We start from the raw sequence: 15,178 nt of genomic DNA, 5'->3' as shown, positions 1-15,178 counted from the left end.
GATTGAGTGCTTAGGATACCTGAGGCTCTGTTCTAAGCCTTTTACCTATATTAAGACATTAATCCTCAAAACAACACTGTGAGGTAGTTGCTGATATCATCACCATTCTACAATTGAGAAATCTGAGGCACAAGATTTAAATAACTTCTCTAGAAAATGGAAAAAACATGATTTGAACTTAGGCAGTCTGGCTTTTGCAGACATATGCACGCTCGCTGCACTAAGATGCCTTTAGCTGGTTCCGTGAAGAGGGGGAACTAACTCTTGGACTCTAACTCCAAGCTCAGTTTTCTTCCAAGTGCACTTGCTGTTAAGCAGATATTGCATACAAATGAAAACACATTTCATTTGTGTGTGGACACAAGGAGAGGTTGTGTAGGTTGTATGCCCATGGGAACGTTGTTGGAGAGCTATGGTGAAATCTGGGATGTGCATTAACAAAACTGCTGACAAGCATCATGATGCAAGCTTTAGATTTTCTATGTGCCAGGTAAGCAGGGTTTCCAGGGCCTGTTATTCTGCAGGTCATCAGTCTGGGCTCTAAGGGCTATGGTTTGTTACTCATGGGAAATGGTGACCAACACTTACTCTGCAGTTTTTAAAAATCTAGTTTAAAATTCTCTAAAAGAAGGAAAAGGACAAGATGTAAAACATTAATGATAAAACAGGTCAAATCCAATACTTTATATATAAGTGAGAATGAGATACCTAAAAGGAGAAATGAAGCGTATAATTGCTTAAACTGTCCAAGCTGTCTCTCTTTAATAAAAAAATCTTGGACGGCAAAGTAGTTCAATCCAATGCTATTGTGTCTTAATAATTCAGTTGGGTTTGCCCTGTGGCAAATCTAACTGAGACAGAATTGGTTATTAAAATGAATAAAGTAGATTACCCCTCCCTCAATAATCACTACTTTGGCTAATGTGGACATGACCTATCTGATTGAATCTACTGCATTCTTAAGACACCCATCTCCTGTAGTTTTTGGAGATTTCATAATTTAAAAATCAGCTGCTGGCTGGGATTTCTATGGTAGGCAGCAGGCAGATACGGTCAATGTTCTTTGGCATGTTTTCCTTCAAAGCAGGTAGGGTTTTTGGTTTTGCTTTGAGTGTTTTGTTTTGTCCTTTATGGAGACTTAAGTGGATTCAACTGATTATCTTGGCCTTTGTGTTCATGGATTTCTATTTTGTTGGCTTCATATCCTTGGAAACATTTGTTTTGATGGTGTCAGGAGAGTTAGTCATGCTTTATTTTCGCTGTTCTTATTTATTTTTAATATTCTTTAGTTCTAGTCCACTTACAAGGTGTCAAGTAACCCAACTTTGTGTCTCCACAAATAAAATATTTCTAGTAGTAACCCTATTTCAATCTTATAGGAATTTTTTGGCATTTTCCTCAGTTGCTACTCATCAGAATGATTCTCTAGTATTATCAGGTACAAGAAGGGGATACTGTGGAAATTATGTTTGAAATTTATAATTGGGTTTAGCATCTAATGTGTAAAATTTCAAGTTTCTTAGAGCAATTACTTTTGCATTATCAAGCAGCCAAATTCTTATGATCATATTTTTCATTTTCATCACTGAGTCAACAAATTAGGAAAACTCTTTTCTCAAATATTGCATTCCTTAACTAAGCCTTAAGGTAAATTGCTTTAAAAAACCATATCCCAAACAAACAGTTTTTCATAAAGTTAGGAGTAAATGAATATAGTGAGCTCCACTGGAATTTGGGGTGTCTGTCTAACTAGAGCTCTCAGTATTTCAAACACATAATTTACTAAAGATGAGATTTTTAATTCTTAACTTTGAGTCTGTTATGATAGAACAAGTGACCCTTGGTAGGAAATACGTTAAGAATCAACTTTCTCAGGTTGACCTTTAATTTGTTGGTCACCAAATCAAAATAGAGATGTTTGAACCTTCTTAAGTTCTTAAAGATCAAGGCAGAAGGCTAGCACTGCTTTGGGCTGAGAACAGATCATCCTCTCTCTTCTCCAACCCAGCTAGCTCTGTCTTTACTGATATTAAGTCACATTGTGTCTCCCGCTCATCTTCCAGGGAATGGGGGAGGCAGAACACCCTGTTTTTGCAACCAGATAGATTAGTAACGGCCTTTGAACTTACTTGACATACTTTCTAGTACAAGGCAACAAGGACAATTACAAATGCTCTCAATCACCATTGTCCCTAATTCAAATGTGGCAGTAGAAGATTTGGAATGAACTAGATTACTGTGTGACCTTGAGCAAGCAGTTTATCTCTTTCTGATAATAGCTATTTCACAGGATTATTGTACTAACTGAATTATATATGAAAATACTTAGCAAAAAACCTGGCACATAGTTGCAAGTATAGATTGAATTTATCCAAAGCGTGTAATAATCCATGGAATCTCAAATAGACAGATGGACTCATTTAAGTCTGAAAGTTTCACTTCCAAATGAATAACTGCACCTACCAATGATTTTGCTTTAAAGTCTTTATTCAAAACAAAAAGGAACTTTGATGATAATTTGTAATATATTTCATAACAGTTTCTCTAGGAGTAAAATTGAGTGTAACAAGAGGAAGAATGAAAATGAGAGTCCAATGAAATGTCTTTCTTTAAGAATAAACGAAGAAGGAACAGTGATCTTATTACAGAACATTCAGATAATGATAAAATTATTATATGTCTGTATGTAATTACAAAACATACAGTTTTTTAAAATGGATTTTTAAAAATTTCATTGACCTTAAAGGACTAATTTTCTCATAATTGAACGAAAACCATGCGGTACTTCATATTAATTATTTCATTTTTACTATAGTAAAAATATCAGTTAACTATCTTTTTTTGTGTGTGTGGCATCTAATGTCATGGCCTTACATTTATTTCAGTGATACAAAATGAGTGATTTAACAATTTGATAATTGCTTGCTCTCTTACCTTATCAGAAAATAGAAGGCAGAAATATTCCCTCTGACCCATTTAACTTTGAAAAAAGGACTCACCCAAGTTTCGGTAACTGAAGCTATAGTAAAATCACAAGAAAATTTTAAGAACTCTTTTCTCATCTGCAAGTTATTAGACTGAAACCTGAGGTGCTTGATTTCAGTACAAAGGTGACTTTGGAGGAGAAAGTTTGTGCCAAACTGGTTCAGTTGTTTTTGTGTTATGTAAGATGAAGAAAAAAATTAACTGTTTACTCCTAACCTATAAATTCAAGATTATCCTACTACACCAAATGACAGAATCTCCAAAACTCAAACTTCACTTTAGAGGTCTATTTTCATGATATGTACCTTCTCAAAACTAAATATAATTAAATATTAAATGGCTTTGCTGAAATATGTAAAAAATGTACAGAGTTATTTTATTCACTGTGTCAGAAACAAATTATTCTTGAATCATGAAAATGGTATTGTTAAACAATTTAAATATCTTAATATTTTTAAAATAACTCTGTGATTATAAAGAATACATGTGAAGTATAAAAACATGGAATGTACAATAGAGTAAAAAGAAGAAAATAAAAATCACCAAATCACCCATAATTCTATCACCCAGAGATAATCACCATTAACATTTTGTTGTATATCCCTATAATGGGTGTTTACACACACACACACACACACACACACACACACACACCCCAAAGTATCTGTTATATATACATGTAAATAAATGTTTTATTGTAGAAAATTTTAAGCTTAACAAAAGTATGCAGAGAACATAATGAATCCCGATGTGCTCATCAACCCATGGCAAACCCATCAACACTCCCTTTTCCTCCTGCCATTTAATTTTGAAGCAAATTCCAGACATTGTATCATTTCATCCATAAATATTTCAATATGGATCTTCCAAAGGAAAGGGCTTTTTAACATAACCATTAACACACCTTAACTAATTCACAATAATTCCTTCATAACACTAAATATTTAGTTAATGTTCACATTTTCAATTACCTCAAAAGAAAATTTAATTTTAATAGTTTTCTTGTTTGAATCAGGATCCAAATAAGGTTCACACACTAAGACTGGTTGATATTGGTTGGTATTTCTCTTAAATCTCTTTTAATCTACAGGTTATCCTCTATCTTTTTTTTTTCCTTGCAATTTATTTGTTGAAGAAATCAAGTTGTTTATCACATAGCACTTCTTAGAGCCTGGATTTTTAACATTGCATCCCCCTGGAATAGTGTTCCTTTGTCCTCTGTATTTCCTGTAACTATCTACAGGCTTTATAAGATTTACATTTGATTTTTTGGCAATACTGCTTCATGGGTAGTGTGTGTTTTTCCATAATGAAGTGCATAATGTATAATAATCTCTACTTTTGTGACGTTACCTAGATCCACTAGATCATTATGGATTGCAAAATGGTGTTATTTTAACGGTATTATTCCTCAAGTTGATTTTCTGGCAAATGCCAATGTTGACCAATTAGGTGCTTTTTTTTTTGTTTTTTATTTTGCCTTTTTTTTGGGGGGGGTGCTGTTTACTTTTTTATTATGTGTCAAACTTATTAATTGAAACATATTTGATGTGTTTCAATATCTTTCATTTATTTTTCTTATTAATGCTCAAATTGTCCCTATTTGGTCTGTGGTAGTATCTTCAATTTGGCTTCTGAGTTCTGGTAGTCTTTGCTTCCCTGCTTTTAGTATGATGCAATATTCCTTGTATATTTCCACATAATAAAATCTATTTATATTTAAGACTTGAAAATATAGTAATATAACACAAAACCATAGGACAGAAACTATTTTTAATGGCAGAAGACTGAAAAGAATCCAAAAGTCCATTCATAGAGGATTGGTTGAACAAACTATGGTATAGCCACACAGTGGAAATCTGTGAAGCTATAAAATGGAGTGAGGAATCTTTAGATATAGAAATATGGATTTATCTCTAAGGTATATTGTAAGTAAAAAAAGCAAGGGGGAGAAAAGTAAGTGCGTCTAGTATGTTACCATTGATCTAAGAATGAATCTGTGTACTTACGCGTGCATATATATACATACACATACATATGTAAATATATGCATACACATATATACACACAAACACACATATACACACATATATGCACATGCATATGTATGTAGATAGATTTGATGATATTAAAAAAACAGTGGAAAGATAAACATCAAAGAACAATAGTTACCTATAAGAGGAAGGGAATAAGGTAGAAAAGACAGGGATAAAAACTAGACTTCTTCAAATTTATATTGTTTTAGATTTAACTTTGGAATCACATATAAATACATACACAATAATAAAACAAAATTATTTTTAATGTAATTCCTAAAAATGATGTATCCAGTTGATGGTATATAGAAAACTATTTCAAGTGACCTTAAGATACAGTGATTTGACTACCTATCCCTATTGGGATATACCAGAGGCACAAAAAGTATTGCAAAAAAGTTCTTAACTGTTTTAGGTAATCACGTTTTTGGTGGTGGTGTTGATAATCCTATTCTGTTAATATGGGATAAGCAAATTTTTATTATGGGATATTCTAATCCTATTATACTTGGTGTCCTTGAGAATCAGAATTCTTAATGTGGGGGGAAATACAGATGTCATACAAATAGAATATAGAAATACAGATGTAAAATAGAAGAGATTAGGGAAAATTCTGTCGTCCTGAACTTGAATGGGATGATATTGATATAAACTTATGGCATATGTGTGTATACAGAGACATATTTCCTAGTTCTGTTCACTGAAATGTCCTAGAAACAATGACTAAGCCAGTATCAATGAGCATCCCTGGTATCCATATTATCATCTGGCTGAAGCAGGAAAATTGTCTACATACACACACAGACATGCACACATCATAAATATATATCTATTCATATATACATATACTTAAATATATGTTTCACATCAGCTATTCAGCCATTCTTCTGTTCTGAACATTTAGATCATTTCCAATTCTTGACAGTTATATAAAATGCCGCAACAAAGCATTCGTGCACTTCTTATTTCCTTAGTAGAAACTCTTTATAAGTGAAATTACTAGGCCGGAGGGTAGGCACATATTTAAGCTCCTGATTAGTATTGTCATATTGCCTCTCAAAAGCTTATTCCAGGTTACACCCCAAGCAGCAGTGCAGAAGAGTGGCTGTTTCACTGTATTAATAGTAGACATTTTATACTATTATGCTGACATATTTCTGCCAATCTGATGTATCAGGTACAGTCGCTCTGACTTTTTTCTTTGTTTTTTCTGTTTGATTTTCTTATGGAGAAACTTTTAAAATAAAAAATACCATCTGGAAAAACTACATGATGTAACACTTTATCATTTACATTATAAATTAATAACTATATATGGATGAAGATTATAATGGACTTATCAGACTTAATGTATTACTTATTATTAATACTTTGAATTGCTAACACTTTAGTTGCAAACATATATATCATGATTATATCATGATAATTTTTATTGTCTAACTTTTTGGTAACTTTGTAGCTACTTTGGAAATTCCTGTTTTTTGTGAAAACAACTTTTTAATGAAGTATAACATACATACGGAAAAGTGTAGTAATTATAAATGTACAATTCAGGGAATTACCAACTTGGGTTTTAAATTATAACCTTACCTTTGCGTAACCCATCTTATGTGAAACTTTATTTCCCAAACAGGATTAAGTTAATTAATTTTGTAAACATTGATCTCATATACCTTACATATACAATTTCCTATAAATATTTATTAAAGCAAAAAGAAAAAAGTAGGTTATGGATTAAAATCATAGACTGTTAGAGCTAAAGGAAATTTAAAGATCATCTGGTCTAATTCCTTCACTTTATACTTTGGGAAACTAAGGCAGTTTTGCTAAGGTCATACGGTTAGTTTGTGACAGAGTGAGACAAAAACCCAAATCTGATTCAGTACAGTGTCCTCTCCATGTAGCTTCTCAGAATTAGCAAAACTAAAAGGCAATATGCAAAAATAAAAATAATTGTTGTGTTAAGGATATGGGATTTGGAGTGTCTTCCTTTAAAATTCTATTGTTATGTCACTTTTGCAATTAAAAAAACTACAGAAAATGAATCAACGACTACATTATTAAATCAGGTAAAAGAGCACTTTTGTTATTTAGGAAACTAGAAATAAATTTCTAATACTTAGGGACTTACAGCAATCAAAATAAAGTGTCTGGATTCTTCCATTTTATATACATATATACATACTATGTCCTAAGCACTGTTTTAAGCACTTTATTTGCATTATCTCCTTTAATTCTAAAATAATCTCAAGCACAGACAGGTTATGGGATTTGCCCAAGGTAATCTCGGGAGAATGTGTCAGAGTCGGGGTTTGAACCCAGGCCATCAGAGACGCAGTAGATCGTTGGACGTTTCAAGCTGGTATTGCCAATTTCATTGCTTCTGAGGGTTGCTGTGGTCATATGAGTCTCCCTAGCTCTCTATCTACAAGGTCAGAGTTTCCATTTTAATAATCCGTTCGTTTGAATAATAGGATGGAATTCCTAGGAGCGAAAATTGTTAGAGACAATTCTTTATCTAAACTCTATCACTTCCTCACTATGTGATTTTTCATTCCTCTCCTAAAACGTGGGTATGATAATATCTGCCTCATGGGTTTGTTAGGGAGATTAAATAAGATAAATTTTATCCACCCCTTAGGAGAATACCTGGCACACAGTAAATATTCAATAAACCATTATTGCTATCATCAGCTCTCATTGTCATCATCATCATCAGCATTATCAATATTGCCATCAACATCATTATCGTTATTATTTCTTCTCTCCCTTTTGACCTCTTTTAAATGCAAGAACTTCCGGAAGGGATAATTTATTACCCAAGGGATTAGTGACTCATCAGATGTTTATCTCCTGTCAGGAGAGAGCAGAGGAGTCCTAAAGCAATGAAAAGCACAGGGGGGATATTGAAATAAGAGGTGGCGGAAACCCAGAGACCACTTAAAGCTGAATTTTACCCCAAACTAGTGGGGCTAAATTTACAAAATGGTTAATTTGAGGCCCGGTGTTCTTAAATGGGGACCTGTAATCTTTATGAGGTTTCCAGGGGCCATGTTAGGGAATGAGGAGGGCCACTGAGGGCAGACCGTGGAGACTGACTCTGCCCAAGGAATCCACAGCGGCGGTGGAAGTGGGCAAACAACCCTCAGTAAACACTTCTGTTTACTGTGCCTGGAAACAGGCCTTGTGCCAAGGAAAAATTTCTCATTGTACCCATAGGTACAGGACACATATTGCACAACGTGAAAGATCTTGTTAGAATTTCTCGTTAACCTGTGTACACTTTGTACTTCAAGACTAGGACTGTGTGCCATTTCTGAGGGGTCATTCCACTTTTTACTGAGGGGTTAAAAGTCTAAAGGTGGATTTTTTACAACGGGAGCAATATCTGCAGTTGAGATTTCCTCATTGGAAGACAGCTGCCTGTCAGCACAGCTCAGGAATTTGTGATTAGCAAAATCCATCCTGGGAAGGTGGTTATGTTCATCAAGCCCACCTGCTCCTACTGCAGAAAGACCCAAGAGATCCTCTGTCAAATGCCCTTCAAACAAGGACTTCTGGAATTTGTCGATATCACAGCCATCAGTGACACAAATGTGATTCAAGATTATTTCCAAGAACTCACAGGGGCAAGAACGGTACCTCGGGTCTTTATTGAAAAAGATTGTATGGTGGATGCTCTGATCTAATAAGTATGCAAAAGAGTGGGGAACTGGAGACCTGGCTATGCCAAATTGAAGCTCCAAAATAATTACAGATCAGATTCCAATGATGTCTCCCTTGGGAACTGGACAGCTTCACCGATGAAGACAACACTTCTTGGTGGATGGATCTGGGGCCATTCTTACTCAGCTACAGCAACTGTTTATTCTGAAATACGGTTATCAAAATAACAACAACAACAACAACAACAACAACAGGGGGAGTGGAGTATGGGCATGGGGGAAAGCTTGTCTTCCTCTTTTGGATCATTGTTAAAAAGTAGACCCACTTTCCCCACACCATGGGGCCGAGAAGATTGATGGACCATCTTGGGTTTCTTCTGGATTGGCCTTTTGGGCTCCAAAAGACCATGACAAGTTCTGGTTTAGGATTCATCCATTGACCCAAAAGATGTTCTTTTGGACATGTTTTTCTTACTGGCTGTTCTCCACGTGTCAGCACTCCCCTCTAAACCAGTGTTTCTCAGCAACAACCATGTTTATTCCAAGCCCCCAGGATGGATATATATTTGGTCTTTGGTACTACCTATCAGCCAATTATTTTCCTGAGCTTGACTTTCTAGAGTTTGCATTATGAAATCAATAGCTTCTTAAATGTGCTTTTTCAAACTACATACATACCTCCCTTCACCATCTTCACCCCACCTTATCCCATTTTGAGAATCATTGCCCTGAGCCAATATTCTCAACCTTGACAACTTAGAGTTCTCATGGAAAATATGCAACAATTCCATGAAACGTCTGAGGGCCCAGGTTGAGGAACTCTGCAGGAAAAGTAAAGCACTGTTAGTCTTCACTCAGGGGTCAGAGACACAAGTGCAGATACTGCAATCGTGGCAATATTCTTATATAAGATGCTTGTCCAGGTATTCCTGAATGGGTGTGTATTATTTTGGAATATCATCAAAATAGAAAGCAAAATTTAAAAATTCTCATAGAAATCTTATAGCTCCCTTCCCCAAGTATATGTCTGTGGAAGGAGCTAAATTTGAGAAACACTGTCCTAAATGGTTCTCAATTTTTTTTTTCGTTTTTCTCTTTTCAGTCTTTGAAAATTCAAGAATCCCTTACCATGAAGTTTAACTTCGTATTCTAGAATTCCAAGATTTTGTTCATTTCCTTTTGTGATCTCTAGTATGAATAGTTAATTTCTCTTCTAATGAAGAAAAACCCATAGACGATGATTCTGTTGTTTTTGTTAAATTCTTTTCCATGTCTTAAGTCTTTGAGAAATGGTATTAGTGTGAAATACACAAACTTAAAACTTTATTCATGTTTGCCCCCTACCCTTATAAATAAAGGCATGTGTTGCTGTCACTCATTGAGTACCAAAAAAAAAAAAAAAAAAAAAAAAAGTCTGCAGCTGGATTGCTCTATTGTAGCAGCATCCTCCCACTTTCCTCTAGAATCCTTATCTTGTCACTGATGCCTAAGGTCTTACTGTTATATGCTACCAGCTTTCCCCCCAGGTCCACATACTCTTTTTTTTAATCATATTTTTTATGGTGGAATTTAACATATATACATAGATGTGATAACTATCCAAGTGCAATTTAATAAGTAGTTAGAGAGCAAATGTCAAAGAATGTTATGGGTTACAGTTCCACAGTTTCATTTATTTCCTTGTTGTGAAATATAACGTATACAAAAAGGTGATAACTTTCAAATTACAATTTAACAAGTAGCTATAGAGCAAATGTCAAAGAAAGCTATGAGTTCCAGTTCCACCATTTCAATTCTTTCCTTCTAGCTATTCTAGTACCCTAGCAACTAAGAAAAAGAAAATTATATATAGATTCAGTATTCATAAACCTTTGTTAAATTCCATCTGGTCTGTTGCTACCCCTTCCTCTAGTTTAATCACTTTTCCAAACTTCGGGGATGTCTAAGCAGTGACCACCCTAACTTGCTCATGTTGAAAAGGGGTGTCAACTTTATGAGAAAAGGGCAGCATATCTAGTTGATGTTCTTGAAGAGGCTATTACCTCTGGGTTTTGGGACTTAGCTGGCATAGGTGTTCTCTGGAGGGTTTAAGAATAAACTTAATGAGTGAAACTTTATAAGAGTCTCAGATAGGGATCTGGGTATTCTTTAGGGTATTTGGGACTACTATTGATTTGGGCTTATCATACTGTGGTTATTTGGCATATCTAACTGAAGCTTGCAAAGGAGAAACCTCCATGATAGCCTCTCAACTCTGTTTGAATTCTCTTAGCCACTGAAATCTTATTTTGTTGCCTTTCTTTCCCCCCTTTTAGTCAAAAAGGCATTCTCAACCCCTCAGTGCCAGTGTCAGGCTCATTCCTGGAATCCATGTCCTGTGTTGCCAGGGATACTCATTCACCTGGGGGGACCTGTCCCATACTGGGGGGAGGGTGATGAATGTATTTGCAGAGTTGGGCTTAGAGAGAGAAAGTCCACATATGAGCAACAAAAGAGGTTCTCTGGAGGTGACTCCTAGGCATAATTATAGGTGGGCTTAGGTTCCCCTTTATTACCACAAGTTTCATAAGAGCAAACCTCAAGACTGAGGGCTTGACTAATAAAGTAGGGGGTTCCTAAGTTCACATAGTATATGTTATGTACATGATTATCCATCCATATCTCACATTATTATTATTTAATTTAAAATCCTCATAACTCTCCACTTTAAACCATTCTTATGACCCAAAACATCCCATAGTTCTTTTCAGCCCTTAATTATTTGTCCCTAGTATTCGTGTGGCACTAATATGGTATTCCTATTAAATATGGTCCCTAGTATGCTATAGGTAGATTTTTCCCATATACCATTCTGCTGTCATGACTCTGTACTAGTGTCATACCTTAGAAGTACATCATGCAAACATCCATCTATATTTGTAGTGCTCATCTGTGGGATATATGCCTTTAAACAATGCCTTTCAATCCTATTCATCTTCAGTATGACTCTGATACTTATAATCCCATTAACAAACAATCATCATCCCTATCCATTCCCATACCTTTGAACTCACCCTCATTAACACATCTGAACATATTATATAATGATTTCCCCCTCCACTAGCTTCTGTCTATCACTAGGTCCCCAATATTCTACATTATAAGACATTAATTTTACATTGTTCAGGGAGTTCATAGTAGTGGTAACACACAATATCTCTCTTTTTGTGTCTGACTTATTTCACTCAACATTATATCTACAAGGTTCATCCATGTTGCCATCTGTTTCAGGACCTTGTCCCTTCTTCCTGCTCATAGTATTCTATCATATGTGCACACCATATTTTATTTATCCACTTGCCTTTTGAAGGACACTTGTGTTGTTTCCATCTCTTGGCAATTGTGAACAATGCCACTACGAATATCAGTGTACAAATGTCTGTTCATGTCACTGCTTTCAGATATTCTGGGTATATACTGAGAAGTGGACTTGCCAGATTATAGGGTAATTTGACATCTAGTTTTCTGACAAACCGCCAAATGGCCTTCTACAGTGGCTGTACCAGTATACATTCCCACCAGCAATAAGTAAGAGTTCCAATTTCTCCACATCCTTTCCAGCATTTATTGTTTCCTGTTTGTTTAATGACAGCCATTCTTATTGTTGTGAGATGACATTTCATTGTGGTTTTGATTTGCATTTCCCTAATAGCTAGTGAAGATGAACATTTTTTCATTTGCTTTTTTTTTAGCCATTTGTATTTCTTCTTCAGAGAAATGTCTTTTCCTATCTCTTGCCCATTTTATAATTGGGCTGTTTGTACTATTGTTGTTGAGTTGTAAGATTTCTTTATATATGCATGATATCAGTCTCTTATCTGATACGTGGTTTCCAAATATTTTCTTCCATTGAGTTAACTGTCTCTTCACCTTTTTGACCAAGTCTTTTGAAGCACAGAAGCTTTTGATTTTGAGGAGTTCCCATTTATCTGTTTTTTTCTTTTGTCACTTGTGCTTTGGTCCCAGTTGAACTAACTCACCCAGTCCCTTGAGGCACCATCTCTCCCCACTTTTTTTTTTTGTCCACATTCCCACCATGTACTGTAGGTGTCCCTCTATGAGCAGTCCCATCCAGAAACCACAGACCTGGGTGTCCTCCGGCCCCTCTCTAGTTTCTTTCATGGATTAGAAGCCCACTCTGCCTCACCCACTCTGCCATCTTCCCAGAAGTTCCCCCACATAATCTTCTATTTCCAGTGTTTTGTGTATTATTATGAAAAAACAACAACAACAACAACCCACAAGCTAGCAGTTTTGCTGTTATGAAAAGGACACAAGCTTGTGGTAAAATATAAAACAGTGCAAAAGGGTCTTTGGTAAAAGGTACATCTCACTCCTATCCCAGATCCCCAGTCCCACTCCACAGAAGTAACTACCATTTGTTCATTCATTCCGAAAACATTGACCAAGTGCTTCCTTTGCATCATTGTTCTTGGTGCTTAGGGTCCAGAGCAAACGGATAAGAGCTGCACCCAACTGGAGCCTTGCCTTCTGGTAGGGGGAGATGGGCCATAAACAAGATACATAAGCAAAATATCATATAGCATATTAGAAGCTGATAATGCTCCTAGGAGAAACAAGCAAGGGAGGGGTGTAGAGTGATCAAGGTTTCTGAGGTGATGTTTGAACATAGTACTGCAGGAGGTGAGGAGAGGAGCTGTCTTGGAGGAAGAGTGCTCCAACAGAGGGAAAGCAAGTATGAGCAAGCGTGGCATGCTGTGGGAGAAGATTTTTTATTTTTACTTATTCTTACTTATAAAACACTTATAAAATGTCTACCACATGCCAGGCACTATTCTGAGCACTTTGTGTATGTTTACTCTCTTTATCCTCACCCAGGTTCCTTATCATCCCCATTGTAAGAGGAAACTGAGGAATGGAACAGTCAGGAAAGTTACCCCAAGTCCCACAGGATAAGTGGTGGGACCCAGGCTTTAACATGGGCTGCTGGCTCTTGTGGCCATTCCTTGACAGCTGCACTCCACTGCCCCGCAATAGGGCAGGTGAGGCTGGAGATGTGTGAGGTCCGATTCTTCTGAGGATGAAATGGGAGCCCTGGGAGAGTCTTGAACAGAGGAAGAGCAGGAAATTCTTTCAGAAAATTCTGAAGCATTGACATGCTTTTATGTGTGTGTGTGTGTGTGTGTGTGTGTGTGTGTGTGTGTGTGTGTCCTTGTTCTAGTTTGATAAAGCTGCCAAAATGCAAAATACCAGAAATAGATTGGCTTTTTAAATGGGGACTTATTAGTTCACAAATTTACAATTCTAAGGCCAGAAAATGTTCCAATTAAGGCATCAATGGGATGATACCTTCTCTGAAGAAAGGCGGATGGCATCTGGGGTTCCTCTGTCACTTGGGAAGGCACATTGCCGGATTCTGTTGGGCCTGTCTCAGGGTTAGCTTCTGGTTTCCGTCACTTTCTCCAAAATGTCTCTGGGCTTCTGCCTTAGCTCCTCTCTCTCAGCTCCTGTGAGTCCATGCTTGTTTCTCCTAGGGCATTTCTCTCTAAGCATCTGAGGGTCCTCTTGTAACTTCTCCAGGGCAAACTCTGGATTTCATCTCTTAGCTTCTCTCTTGGTTTTGGTCTCAACAGCTGTCTCCAGAATGTCTCTGGGTGTTTCTCTCTAAGCATCTAGGGGTCCTCTCTTAGCTTCTCCAGGGCAAAGTCTGGGTGTCTTCTCTTAGCTTAGCATCTCCAAATGTTTATCTGTCTGCATCTCCAAGTGTCTTGGTCTGTGTTGGCTTTGAGCTCTTTTTCTTAAGGACTCTAGTAAACAATCAAGACCCACCCTGAATGGAAATAATCTCCAGGGAAGTAATCTAAAATGGCCCCACCCTCAATTGGGTGGGTCACATCTCCATGGAAACAACCTAATCAAAAGATCCCACCCACAGTAGCTCTGCCTCCACAAGACTGGATTGAAAGAACATGACTTTTGTGGGGTACATAATAGATTCAAAGCAGCACAGTCCTTTAGGTGTGTGCCCTCTTAGTAGTTAATATGCTTAATGCTAACATTTAAAACAATTTTAATTTATGGAAAGGAAGATTGATATTATATATGCTTTAGTTAAAGATGATATCCTATCAAATGATATTTTGTGCACAAGTAATTGCTTATATTTTAAAAGTCTTACAAATACTTCTCTATTCTGGGGCTCTGGCAGTATTTGTGTACCTGACCATATTTCCTTATGGTAACAAATCAATTTTTTTTTTTTAACAATTCAGTGTTTCTGTTTTTTGAATATTCACAATGTTGTGCAGACATTGCCCTAATTCCAGGACATTTCCATCATCCCCCAAAAGAAACCCCATACCTATTAGCAGTCACTCTCAATTCCCTATCTCCTACACATCCCCTGGCAACCAGTTATCCACTTTCTGTCTGTATGGATTTGCCTATTCTGGACATTTCGTAGAAATGAAATAATAAAATATGTGGTAGGTT

General features: G+C 36.4%; 1 pseudogene; it reads left to right on the top strand.

The window, feature by feature from the left end:
- Nucleotides 1-458: 458 nt before the first annotated feature.
- On the top strand, nucleotides 459-8,878 carry LOC119535312 (annotated as a pseudogene).
- The last annotated feature ends 6,300 nt before the right edge of the window (nucleotides 8,879-15,178 follow it).

Source organism: Choloepus didactylus, chromosome 5 (genome assembly GCF_015220235.1).
Source record: "Choloepus didactylus isolate mChoDid1 chromosome 5, mChoDid1.pri, whole genome shotgun sequence".
Taxonomy (NCBI): Eukaryota; Metazoa; Chordata; class Mammalia; order Pilosa; family Megalonychidae; genus Choloepus; species Choloepus didactylus.
This window is presented reverse-complemented; position numbering and strand designations above follow the sequence as displayed.